At 45.1% G+C, this 10,699-nt stretch overlaps 1 protein-coding gene across 1 annotated transcript in view; it reads left to right on the top strand.

Annotated features, from left to right (window-relative positions):
- Window positions 1–10,699, top strand: part of akt3b (v-akt murine thymoma viral oncogene homolog 3b) — a 28,847-nt gene continuing 18,148 nt past the window's right edge. Inside the window, exon 1 of the mRNA XM_080881339.1 lies at window positions 1–341. The gene's annotated coding sequence lies outside the window, so the exon portion shown is untranslated. The remainder of the gene's footprint in view (window positions 342–10,699) is intronic.

Genomic DNA, 10,699 nt, shown 5'->3' with positions numbered 1-10,699 from the left:
AGTCCTCCCAGTCAGATCTGGCTGAACGTGACGAGCCGACTCGGAGCCGAGCGAGGTTTCCTGGCGGAGCTGCGGAGTTGAGCGGGTTTGTCTGTCTGTCTGTCTGTTCGTGTGTCTATCCGCCGCCGCAGTCGCTGTCTGCCTGGGATATAAAAACAAAACAATACACCCCCGAAAACTCATCTTTACGGCTTCAACGGTCTGGAGACGGCATCCACGGCTATGGACCCATCGATGTCCTCCTGTTATCCACACTGAGCGACGTTACTCCGTCGGATGCTCCAGTGCCCAGAGGAGAGGAGGAGGAGGAGGGGGTATCCCTATCATTTTTCGACTGCCAGGTGAAATAATTATATGATATAATGTGTGTGGGGTGGACGCTTGGGTTGTTTGTGTGAAAAGGGTGATAAGGAGGGGGGAGTGGGAGTCGTTGTTTGTTGGGCACGGGCAGCGGGTTTCTCTCGAGCCTGGAGCGGAGGTTAGCACGCTAGCTAGCTGCAGTTAGCGGACTGCTGCTGCTTCGTCATTCGCCGGGCTGGGAAGGATGCGGCGCTGGGATGCTGCCGCTGCTGCAGCAGCAGGGAGGGGAGGGCCAGTAATGGTAACTGTACCGGCCGTCTGGCTTCGGCCCATCGTCCTTATGAACTACACCCCCAACCTCCCGTTTCCCCCCCCTCCCACCTCTCTTCGTTGCGCCCCCCGCCTTCATAAACCACAGACTCTCGTTTCAGTTCAGGATGAACAAACAAAAATCGCAGATGATAGATACCGGAGTGGTTTCATCTGAGAAATAACACCACTTCCAACAGCTTGACTGCCGGACTGTCAGTTAGCCAGCTATGCTAGCCAGGCATTGAACTGGCTGACCGGCTAAGATTAGCACTAGCATCACCCCCCTCACCCTCCCCAGCTAGCATCCCTGGCTAACCCGCATCCTCCAGCCGAGCCATCACAGGCCAACCACACAACCACCTTCCCATCCTGCCGTCTCACACCAGCTATTTCATCGCCACTAACAGTTAGTAATCGGCATAAGAGCCGTTGCCAGACATTTATTCACGGCTCGCCCATTAAAATATAATGGAGCACGCCAAGCGGATGTTGTTATGTAACAGATAATGACACCACACGCCCTTGAAACAAAAGCTGTTGTTTCAGTATTTGTTTGTTTGTGTGTGTGATGCAGGGCACAATCATGAACAATAAATCACAGACAGGGGAGGGGGGAGTGTTTGTCGCACCGAGGGCCGCAGCTCTGAGCCGGCTTCTGAAATATACAACCCCTGCTCCTGTCAGCCATTGTTTTTGTTGTCATTGGAGATCTCAGCATTTGTTTTCCAGCGCTGGATCTTCCCAATGGTGCTTGTGTGAGCCATGCATTGAAGCAACATGACCAGTCGGTCATCAGAACACAACCAGTACCATATGTTGTTTGAATGCTGAAATGTGAATGATTATTGTCAGTATAAGGCATGCGATTTTTACCCACAATGTGTTCGTTTTTTCATATGAAAGAGAAGCCACTGATGTGGGAATCAGGTTTTATTGTTAAATTACTTGTAAAATGATAGCAGAGGTGGACCTACTAGTCTCATCTCATGTTGTCTACTGGCATATAGGAAATTCAGTTACTTGTGAGACATTACAGTGACAAACCTTTATGAATCATCATCATCACTGCATCTGTAAAACTGATCAGGAAAACAATTATCTCTAAGGTCATTTGTCAGAGCATTCAGATAGCTCTGTTCAGAGGCAGTTCAGTGTGATCTTCATAAGGAACAGAATTGCATTACAGAACCATTTAAAGCTAATTGTAGTCCCTCTGTTTATAGTCACTGGGGTGATATAATTTAGCATATAGATATCCATTATCTTTCTGTGTTTAAAGTGGATAATTTGACAAATAAATTGATATAATAAGTTCTTACATTCTGCTAACCTGAATTGGATAAGTGGTTAAGAGCAATGGCTGGGTCTTATTAAGGCTTAAGCTGAGGGACAAGTTTTGGCTCCAAGGAGCTATATTACAGTTGCACACAGTTAGTTGCTCTAAACATGAGTTTATTTTTTAATTGTATGATTTTTGCATTCATTTACAAAACATCATCATGGAAAATGTCTTTATATGCACCTGTGAAAGTAATTTCAGGTAATATGCTGAAATAGTTATTGTAATGAAGCAGTGTTAAACTATACACGTGTTCAACATTTTAACATGCATACATCCATTATTTCACTTGATAGTGTTGGTTCTGTAAATGTAGTCTAAGTATCAGTGATGTAGAGATTGGGGCTCTGTAGGGGCCATCAGTTGCAGGACTCCTTGTTCTTTTTGCTTGATGCATCTGGCTGGATGTTTGAGCTTTGAGTTTGAGCTGCAGCATGAATTTGAGATGATCAGATGCCTTCTTGAGATCTTTACATGATGGAGAAGAATCTAAACACTTTAAATACCCAAACTTTTGCATAATAAAGTTATACTATTAAATGTCAAATATTTATCCCATACATGTTATCTCAGATCCTATGTTGCCTCTGAATGTGAGTCAAGGAGCTGATGCTGGTGGGTTTTTTTTTTTCTTCATTGTGTTTTTGGTAGGGCTGCACAAACTGTTCAAAAATTCACAAGCACGCAGAAAAAAGTCCCAATAGCTGAAGCTGCTAAGGATTTTGAAGTTCCCTTTCTGATCCATGGGAAAAGGACAACTTGTTTTAACCTCTCTTTTTAAAAATATGTTTAAATTTAGAATTGGGGGGAAAAAAAGATAACTTCGGAAAATACTGCCGTGCATTTAGATATATAAACATCAATCAACAGGGCCAATATTTGCCAATAGAGATATTCAACTAAAACTATATATTGTAACTAGGGCTGTTCGATATAACGATATATATCGGTGACGATATAAAAACGTCTATCGTTTCATATTGCGCTATCGTTTGTTTCGTAGTGTGGCAAAATATAATGTTTACGGCAATATTTTTTCATCGTTTTGATGGTCACTGTAGTGGTTATATTAATTTGTTAAAGTTCTCTCTTTCTCTTATATTTAATATGACCACACTATGGACGGACAAGCGACTGTTTTTACGCGTTGTCGTTAGCAACCACCACGGTAAAACAATGGCGTGGCTCCACTGTCTGCTTGTTTGTTTTGCATATTAACCTTTCACAATAAAGCTCAAGATCCTGTTGAGACTTTTCAAAATAAACTAAATCCCGTGAGAGAGTATGCAGTGTTTACGGATGAGAAGCAAAAAAGAGGCGTTAGGTGCTAAAAAATAAACCTTAGACTCAAACGTTAGAACAGGCTTTTCCCCGCAGCACGCCGTGTAATAAATACTCACAAAGAAAACGGCGGCTGTTACAACTTATGTCTAAAAATGTATAGCTTCATGCATCGGCTAAAAGTCATAACTCCAGGGACACGACGCCCAGCTGAAAACACTTCATGCAAGTCGAGCTGCCTGAGATTCACAGAATTTACAGAAAATTTTACACTTTTGTGATTTATATCGTTATCGGGATGATAGATGTCTTATATCGGGATATGAGATTTTGGTCATATCGCACAGCCCTAATTGTAACTAGGGCTGCTACGATTAGTCGACTAGTCACGGTTACGTTGACGAATAATTTAATAGTCTTAGCGACGTTTGAAGCTTTGTAAGATCCCAAAAGACGCAGGAAGAAGTAGTAGGATTTAAGAGTGTAATAACGGACTGAAACAGAAGATGGCAGCACTGCATGTACAAGGATGCCAGCTGCCATTAAACCCCGAAGAAGAAGAAGCTGTGTCCCAGAATTCATAGCGCGGCCCTGCTCAGTTTCCAACAATGGCGGCAGGTAGTTAGTTTTAATATTACTCTTATTATTCTTTCTGGGTCACAAAATAAACGTTTAACATATTTTCAGGCGAGAATGTAGCTGTGTAAACCTCAAATATCTGCTCAGTTTATCAGGACGCCACATATTTTCAAAAGCGCTCCGACATTTTCGATAGCTCCATAGCTAGCCAGGGTTCAAGGTTCACTAGAGCCGGTGAGAACACCGGACTCCCGGCAATCTTTTTCAAACCCACTGCCGTCTTTCGCGGCGGTGGGTATCATGTTTAACCTGAAAGGTATTATGTTAAACATGATATATGAGTCACTTAGATAATTTAAAAATGATATTGTTTGGCTTTTTTCTGTATTTTATTTGTTCCTGAGTGAATCGGTTTGGCTGAGATTTAATTATAGTTTTTACACAGCTGAATAAACGTCAAGCAGACAGCTGATTATCAGAAGTGTGAGATGCTCGAGAATATACTCCGGTGTCCTGTTATATTTTAGATAGCAAGGAGCAGACGGCTGAGTTTATTAAACTTCACCAAAACAATCTGCAAATGTCATTAAAATTTAATAAACTATCATCTTGTCTTTATTTTTAGTTAGCACAGACCTTAAACACTTAAAGCTGTAAGCTAATGATAGTTATATAAGAGCAGATGCATGCTGGTGCAATAAGCTGTACGTTTTACGTCCAATGGATGCAAGATCTGATTAGTCGACTAATCGCAAAAATAATAGGTGACTAGTCGACTATCAGAATAATCATTTGTGGCAGCCCTAATAGTAACAAAAAGAACTGACAGTTACACATCCATGGATCTGTTGCTGCTCAGTGTTATTTCTAAAAGTCTCAGAAAATCTACCAGAACTACTGACTAAAATGTTTAGTTAAAATCTTCCACAGGTGTTAAGTTGGTTTGAAATCGGGTGGATTAAGTAACTGTACTTATAGCTGTCCACATTTCATTTTGATTCAAAATCATATTTAGATGGCGGCCTGCATGTAACATTTTTAGGGAAGACTAGCAAGTTGTCCTTTATGGAAGCTGTGTCAGTAGGATTGAGGAGATCCTCAAACTATTCCTTCAATTGCCCAACTAAATTCTCAGTTGAAGCCAGCAGGACCATTTCCTCACTGTATAAAGTACCATGAGAGCATGGTACTGGTTCAACAATTCTGTTGAACCATTATACAACTTAGGAGGGCCTAAGTTGTATAATGGTTCAACAGAATTGTTTGGAGGCCAATCAAATGTTTTGCTCCATGGCCTTATACTTCCGGCGCCCCCCGTGTGCGGCAGCCTGTTACAGCAGCTCTGCTCATTCTGAGTTTCTTTCTTTCTTATCTTTTTTCTCGTAATTTTTTTATAACTAACGTATTAGTAATTAGACTCTGCAACCATGTTCTACCGTTTTGTGCTAGTCCTGGTCGTTTTTCTCAGTTTATTTCTACTTTTTTCACCCGTGTCTGGGGACCCAGAGCAGAGATCCTTTGTTTACAGTAAGGATCAGCTGTTAGCGCTGAGTCCTGCAGCGGTACTGCCGGCGGACAGACCCGATATTCCCAGCGAGCTGAGGAGGAAAAGACGGGGGTGTCGTGCTGGGAAGGAGCGCCGTCGCCCGAGAAGGAGACGTTATCGACCATCTCTTCCTTCTGTAATTATTGGAAACGTAAGATCTTTGCCCAATAAGATGGATGAGCTCATGTCGCTAACCTGGTCACAGAGGGAGTACCGGCAATGTAGCATCATGATGCTAACGGAGTCGTGGCTAACATCGCTAACTCCGGACACAAGCGTGACACTACCGGGATTCCAGCTGCTGCGAGCGGACAGGACCAGAGACAGCGGTAAGAGGAAAGGAGGGGGACTGGCAGTTTTTGTGAACGACAGATGGTGTAACCCTGGGCACATCACTGTAAAAGAGCAACTCTGCAGCAGAGACATTGAGCTGTTAGCCGTTAGCATGCGTCCGTACTACCTGCCCCGGGAGTTCTCGCATGTTATCGCGATAACAGCGTATGTCCCCCCCCTCGGCCAACGCGGATGCAGCCTGTGACTCTCTCCACTCTGTGGTCAGCAGACTGCAAACACAATCACCGAGAGCCCTTCTCATAATATCAGGGGACTTCAATCATGCCTCACTGGACTCCACACTGCCCACCTTCACCCAGTATGTGACCTGCCCAACCAGAGTCAATAAAACACTGGACTTACTGTATGCCAATGCAGAAGAGGCATACAGTTCATCACCTCTCCCTCCCCTGGGCAGATCTGATCACAACCTGGTGCACCTTGTCCCTGTGTATGAGCCCTTAGTGCGCAGGGAGCCACCCGCCACCCGCACAGTGCAGAGATGGTCAGAGGAGAGCGAGGAGGCTCTTAAGGACTGTTTTGAGTCGACTGTGTGGGAGGTGATTTGTGATGACCACGGTGAGGACATCGACAGCCTTACTACATGCATTACTGACTATATAAACTTCTGTGTGGATAACACTGTACCTACCAGGACTGTACGGTGTTTCTCCAACAACAAACCTTGGATTACCCCAGAAATTAAAACCGTCCTCAAGCAGAAGAGGAGGGCCTTCAAATCCAGAGACAAAGAGGAGTTGAAAAGGGTGCAGAGAGAGTTGAGGGGACTGATAAGGAATGGGAAGGAGAGCTACAGGCAGAAGATGGAGAACCAGCTTCAACAAAACAACGTTGGTGAAGTCTGGAGAGGCCTCAGAACCATCTCGGGCCACAAACAGCAGAACTCTCTGCCTGGGAGGGATGTGAGATGGGCAAATGAACTGAATCATTTCTTCAACAGATTTGACTCAGCCATAAGGCAGTCTGCAACATCGGCTGCAGACTCACCCACCCCCACTGCTGCTGCTCCACCTCAGACACTTCACACCTCCTCTATTCACCCTGCTCACTCCCCCCCACCCCCAACAACAGCATCCAATACACACTCAACACAAGGCTCCAGCCTGTCTCTCTCAACCACCCAGGTTAGGAGGGAACTGAGGAGGATTAATGGCAAGAAGGCAGCGGGTCCAGATGGCATCAGCTCGAGGGTCGTCAGGTCCTGCGCGGACCAACTGTGTGGGGTGATGGAGCACCTCTTCAACCTGAGCCTGAGGTTGGGAAGAGTCCCACAGCTCTGGAAAACCTCCTGTGTTGTACCAGTGCCAAAGACTTCACGCCCCAAGGACCTCAACAGCTACAGGCCGGTGGCTCTGACATCCCACCTGATGAAGACCCTGGAGCGGTTGGTCCTGGCTCAGCTTCGGCGCCTAACAAGCTCATCACTGGACCCACTTCAGTTTGCCTACCAGCCTGGCATTGGAGCGGATGATGCCGTCATTCACCTCCTACATCGTTCCCTCGCTCACCTGGAGACCGCTGGAAGCACTGTGAGAATCATGTTCTTTGATTTCTCCAGTGCCTTCAACACCATTCTTCCCTCGGTTCTAAAGGACAAGCTGGTGAACTCTGGAGTGGACCATCACCTCACTACCTGGATCCTGGACTACCTCACCGACCGACCACAGTATGTGAGGACTCAGGGCTGTGTGTCGGACAGGGTCGTCTGCAGTACGGGGGCCCCACAGGGAACGGTTCTGGCTCCGTTCCTCTTCACCATCTACACTGCAGACTTCTCCCACAATTCCACCCAGTGCTTCCTGCAGAAGTTCTCTGATGACTCTGCAATAGTTGGCCTCATCACTGATGGGGACGACAAGGAGTACAGAGGTCTGACCCAAGACTTTGTGGACTGGTGCCAGCTGAACTACCTCCAGATCAACGCCAGTAAAACCAAGGAACTGGTGGTAGACTTCCGCAGGCACAAGCATTCTCCACTGCAACCACTGAACATCCAAGGTATGGACATTGAGGCTGTGGACAGCTACAGGTACCTTGGTGTTCATCTGAACAATAGACTGGACTGGACTCATAACTCAGACGCCCTCTACAGGAAAGGGCAGAGCAGGCTGTACCTGCTGCGGAGACTCAGGTCGTTTGGAGTGGAGGGCCCACTCCTGAAGACCTTCTATGACTCTGTTGTGGCTTCTGCTATCTTTTATGGTGTGGTCTGCTGGGGCGGCAGCATCTCTGCTGGGGACAGGAAGAGACTGAACAGGGTGATCCGAAGGGCCAGCTCTGTTCTAGGATGCCCTCTGGACCCAGTGGAGGTGGTGAGTGACAGGAGAACGGCGGCTAAGCTGTCATCCCTGTTGGACAACGTCTCCCACCCCATGCAGCAGACTGTGACAGCACTGAGCAGCTCCTTCAGTGGGAGACTGCGGCACCCACGGTGTGGGACGGAGAGAATTCGCAGGTCTTTCCTCCCCACTGCTGTCAGACTCCATAATAAAGACTTTAACTGATCAAGCACACACATCCACACATGTGCAATAATACTAAGTGCAATAATCCTTTCTGTCATCGTTGTATTTTTACTCAGTTGTATATAGTATTTGTATTTGTATTCTATTTTTATCTTATTGTATATTTATTTTATTTTATTCTACTGTATATAGTATTTTATTTTATTCTATTCTGTACAGTTGTGTACTGTATTTATTCTTATTGTATTCTAATTTTTGCCTCATAACTTTTGCACTGTCCACTCCTGCTGTGACAAAACAAATTTCCCACGTGTGGGACTAATAAAGGTTATCTTATCTTATCTTATCTCACCAAACTTTTCCCACAGCTGAGTTTCTGCTTTTGTCACTGCCAGAGTTACAGTCCACTTTGCCTTTTGGTACTTGCCAGGTATCTCAGGAAATATACGATCTAACAAAGTCCTATGGGACGTCTTCTTTAATTCAACAGTTCTTTTCACATTTGGTGTCTGCTATCTACTTAGGAGGTTGCCACGATGACAGGCATCAGCTACCTCGCAGCCACAGCTCTGTACAGACACCTCAACAATGGAGGTGTGGAATGCAGTCCATTAAGAGTCAACCAAACTTGCTCATGGTTCTTCCCCAGCTGAAAGCTGTTGTTCCATGTCTCAACATCTAGTTTCAAAAGGCAGAAATCAGACTGTTAGGGCCTTCACCTAAAGCTGCACCCTGACTTGCATAGCACTGGACCTGCTCTTTGTCACTGTGCATAATTTTTTATGAACAGAATAATTTGGTGAAGCCAAGTGGCAGAAGGTCTTCACTTTGGTGGCCTCAAAATCTTATCATTGCTTTTTGGAGTAGTTTAAGTAACTTGGTGTCTTGTTCATAGGTGAGGGAAGTGTTTGATTGATGAATGGATTGGTACTGCTTCTGCAGTAATGGAGACACTCATTGTGGAAAACTGAGAGCTGAGCATTAAAGCAAAGCTGTCAATTTACCAGTTGGTCTGCATCCCCATCCTCAGCTGTGGTGGCAAGCTTTGGGTAGTGACCAAAAGAATGAGATTGAGGATATAGACAGCTGAAAGTTTCCTCCAAAGCGTGGCTGGGCTCTTCCTTAAGCCCTTTTTCCGTTGCTACCTACTTGAATTGGCACAAAGCAACTCGAGGCGGCACAACTTGTTTTCCATTACAATCGAGTACCACTTAACGTGCATGGGGTTGTTATAGCAACATGGCTGAACATCCCGTGTTGTCATTTGTATGTGACATGAACAAAGGTGGATGTCAAGGCGATGTTATACCTGCTGCTCGGTCTGTGGCTTTTTGTCAGGCTCAGCACCACGGTGTTGTTTCTGTGTGGGCATTTCCCTTGTTGCCAGGTACCAGGTTCTGTCATCTGATGGAAAACCCTAAAAACCGTGTCGAGCTGTACCGAGCTGACCCGAGTATGTACTAATGGAAAAGGGCTATTAGAGATGGGGAGAGGAATTCGGTTAATTAAGGTCTCAGAATAGAGATGCTACTCCTCCACATCGAAAGGAACCAGTCATCTGACTAGGGTGCCTCCTTGGTGCCTCTTAGGTAATGTATTCCAGACATGCCCCACGAGAAGACCCCCTGGCTGATTTGGAAACCTCCGGAAGAACTGGAGTAGGCGGCTGGGGTAAGGCAGGTCTGGGCGTCTCTGCTTGGACTGGTGCCCCTGCAACCCAGCTGCAGACGAATTGCAGTGGATGGATGGACTATTTAATCCCCAGAGAGAAATAGTCTCTTTAGCCGCAGCTAGCTGGATCTGATTTATTTTGACATGATATGCAAACTCCCAACTCCTTTTCTAGTTAAACTGGAAAAACTATTTCACTGTATTTAAATTTTATATAGAAACAGTTTTATCCAATTGTTTAGCTGTTCTATGAAATAATGTAACAGCTGTTGGTGTATTGTACATTTTCACACTCAAGACTAACAATTTATCTTGGGAAATCAATGAATTAAAGTAAATAGTAGCCGCTGCCTTTTTGTTGTTGTTACCTTGATAAGTTAAGACATAAGTTAAGTCATAAGTTTGACACAATGCAGATTGTTCTAGAAACAGAAACATATGTCCCATTGTTCTCAATTAACTTGTCATATTTACTGTAAGTCTTATTTACATAAACAAGCAACATTCTCACAACTGTGAAGTCCTACCTAAGAACAGAGAAGTCTGTTGGTATAGTCAGAGAAGGTTATGAGGGGTAGGATGGGAAAATGTGAGGATGGATGAAAAAGGTGAGAGAAGAGAAATAGAAATAGGAAAAAGAATCAAAGTAGGGGCTGGTGAAGAAGAAGGGGGCGACAGGAGTTGAAAAAGTGAGGCAAAAGAATTAAAATGAATGATGGAGGAAAGCAGGAGTGAGAACTGGGGAGGGAGGGAAGGAAGGAAACGGGTGAGACTGGGAGGTCCTGGAATTCTGTGTGGAAGGAGGAAAAGTCAGCCAAGGGAGAGATGGATGGGGAAACTGAATGAAGGACC

Source organism: Rhamphochromis sp. 'chilingali' (assembly GCF_963969265.1).
Source record: "Rhamphochromis sp. 'chilingali' genome assembly, chromosome: 4".
NCBI classification, from domain to species: domain Eukaryota; kingdom Metazoa; phylum Chordata; class Actinopteri; order Cichliformes; family Cichlidae; genus Rhamphochromis; species Rhamphochromis sp. 'chilingali'.
The sequence above is the reverse complement of the archived record's forward strand: the minus strand, read 5'-3'. Positions and strand labels throughout refer to the sequence as shown.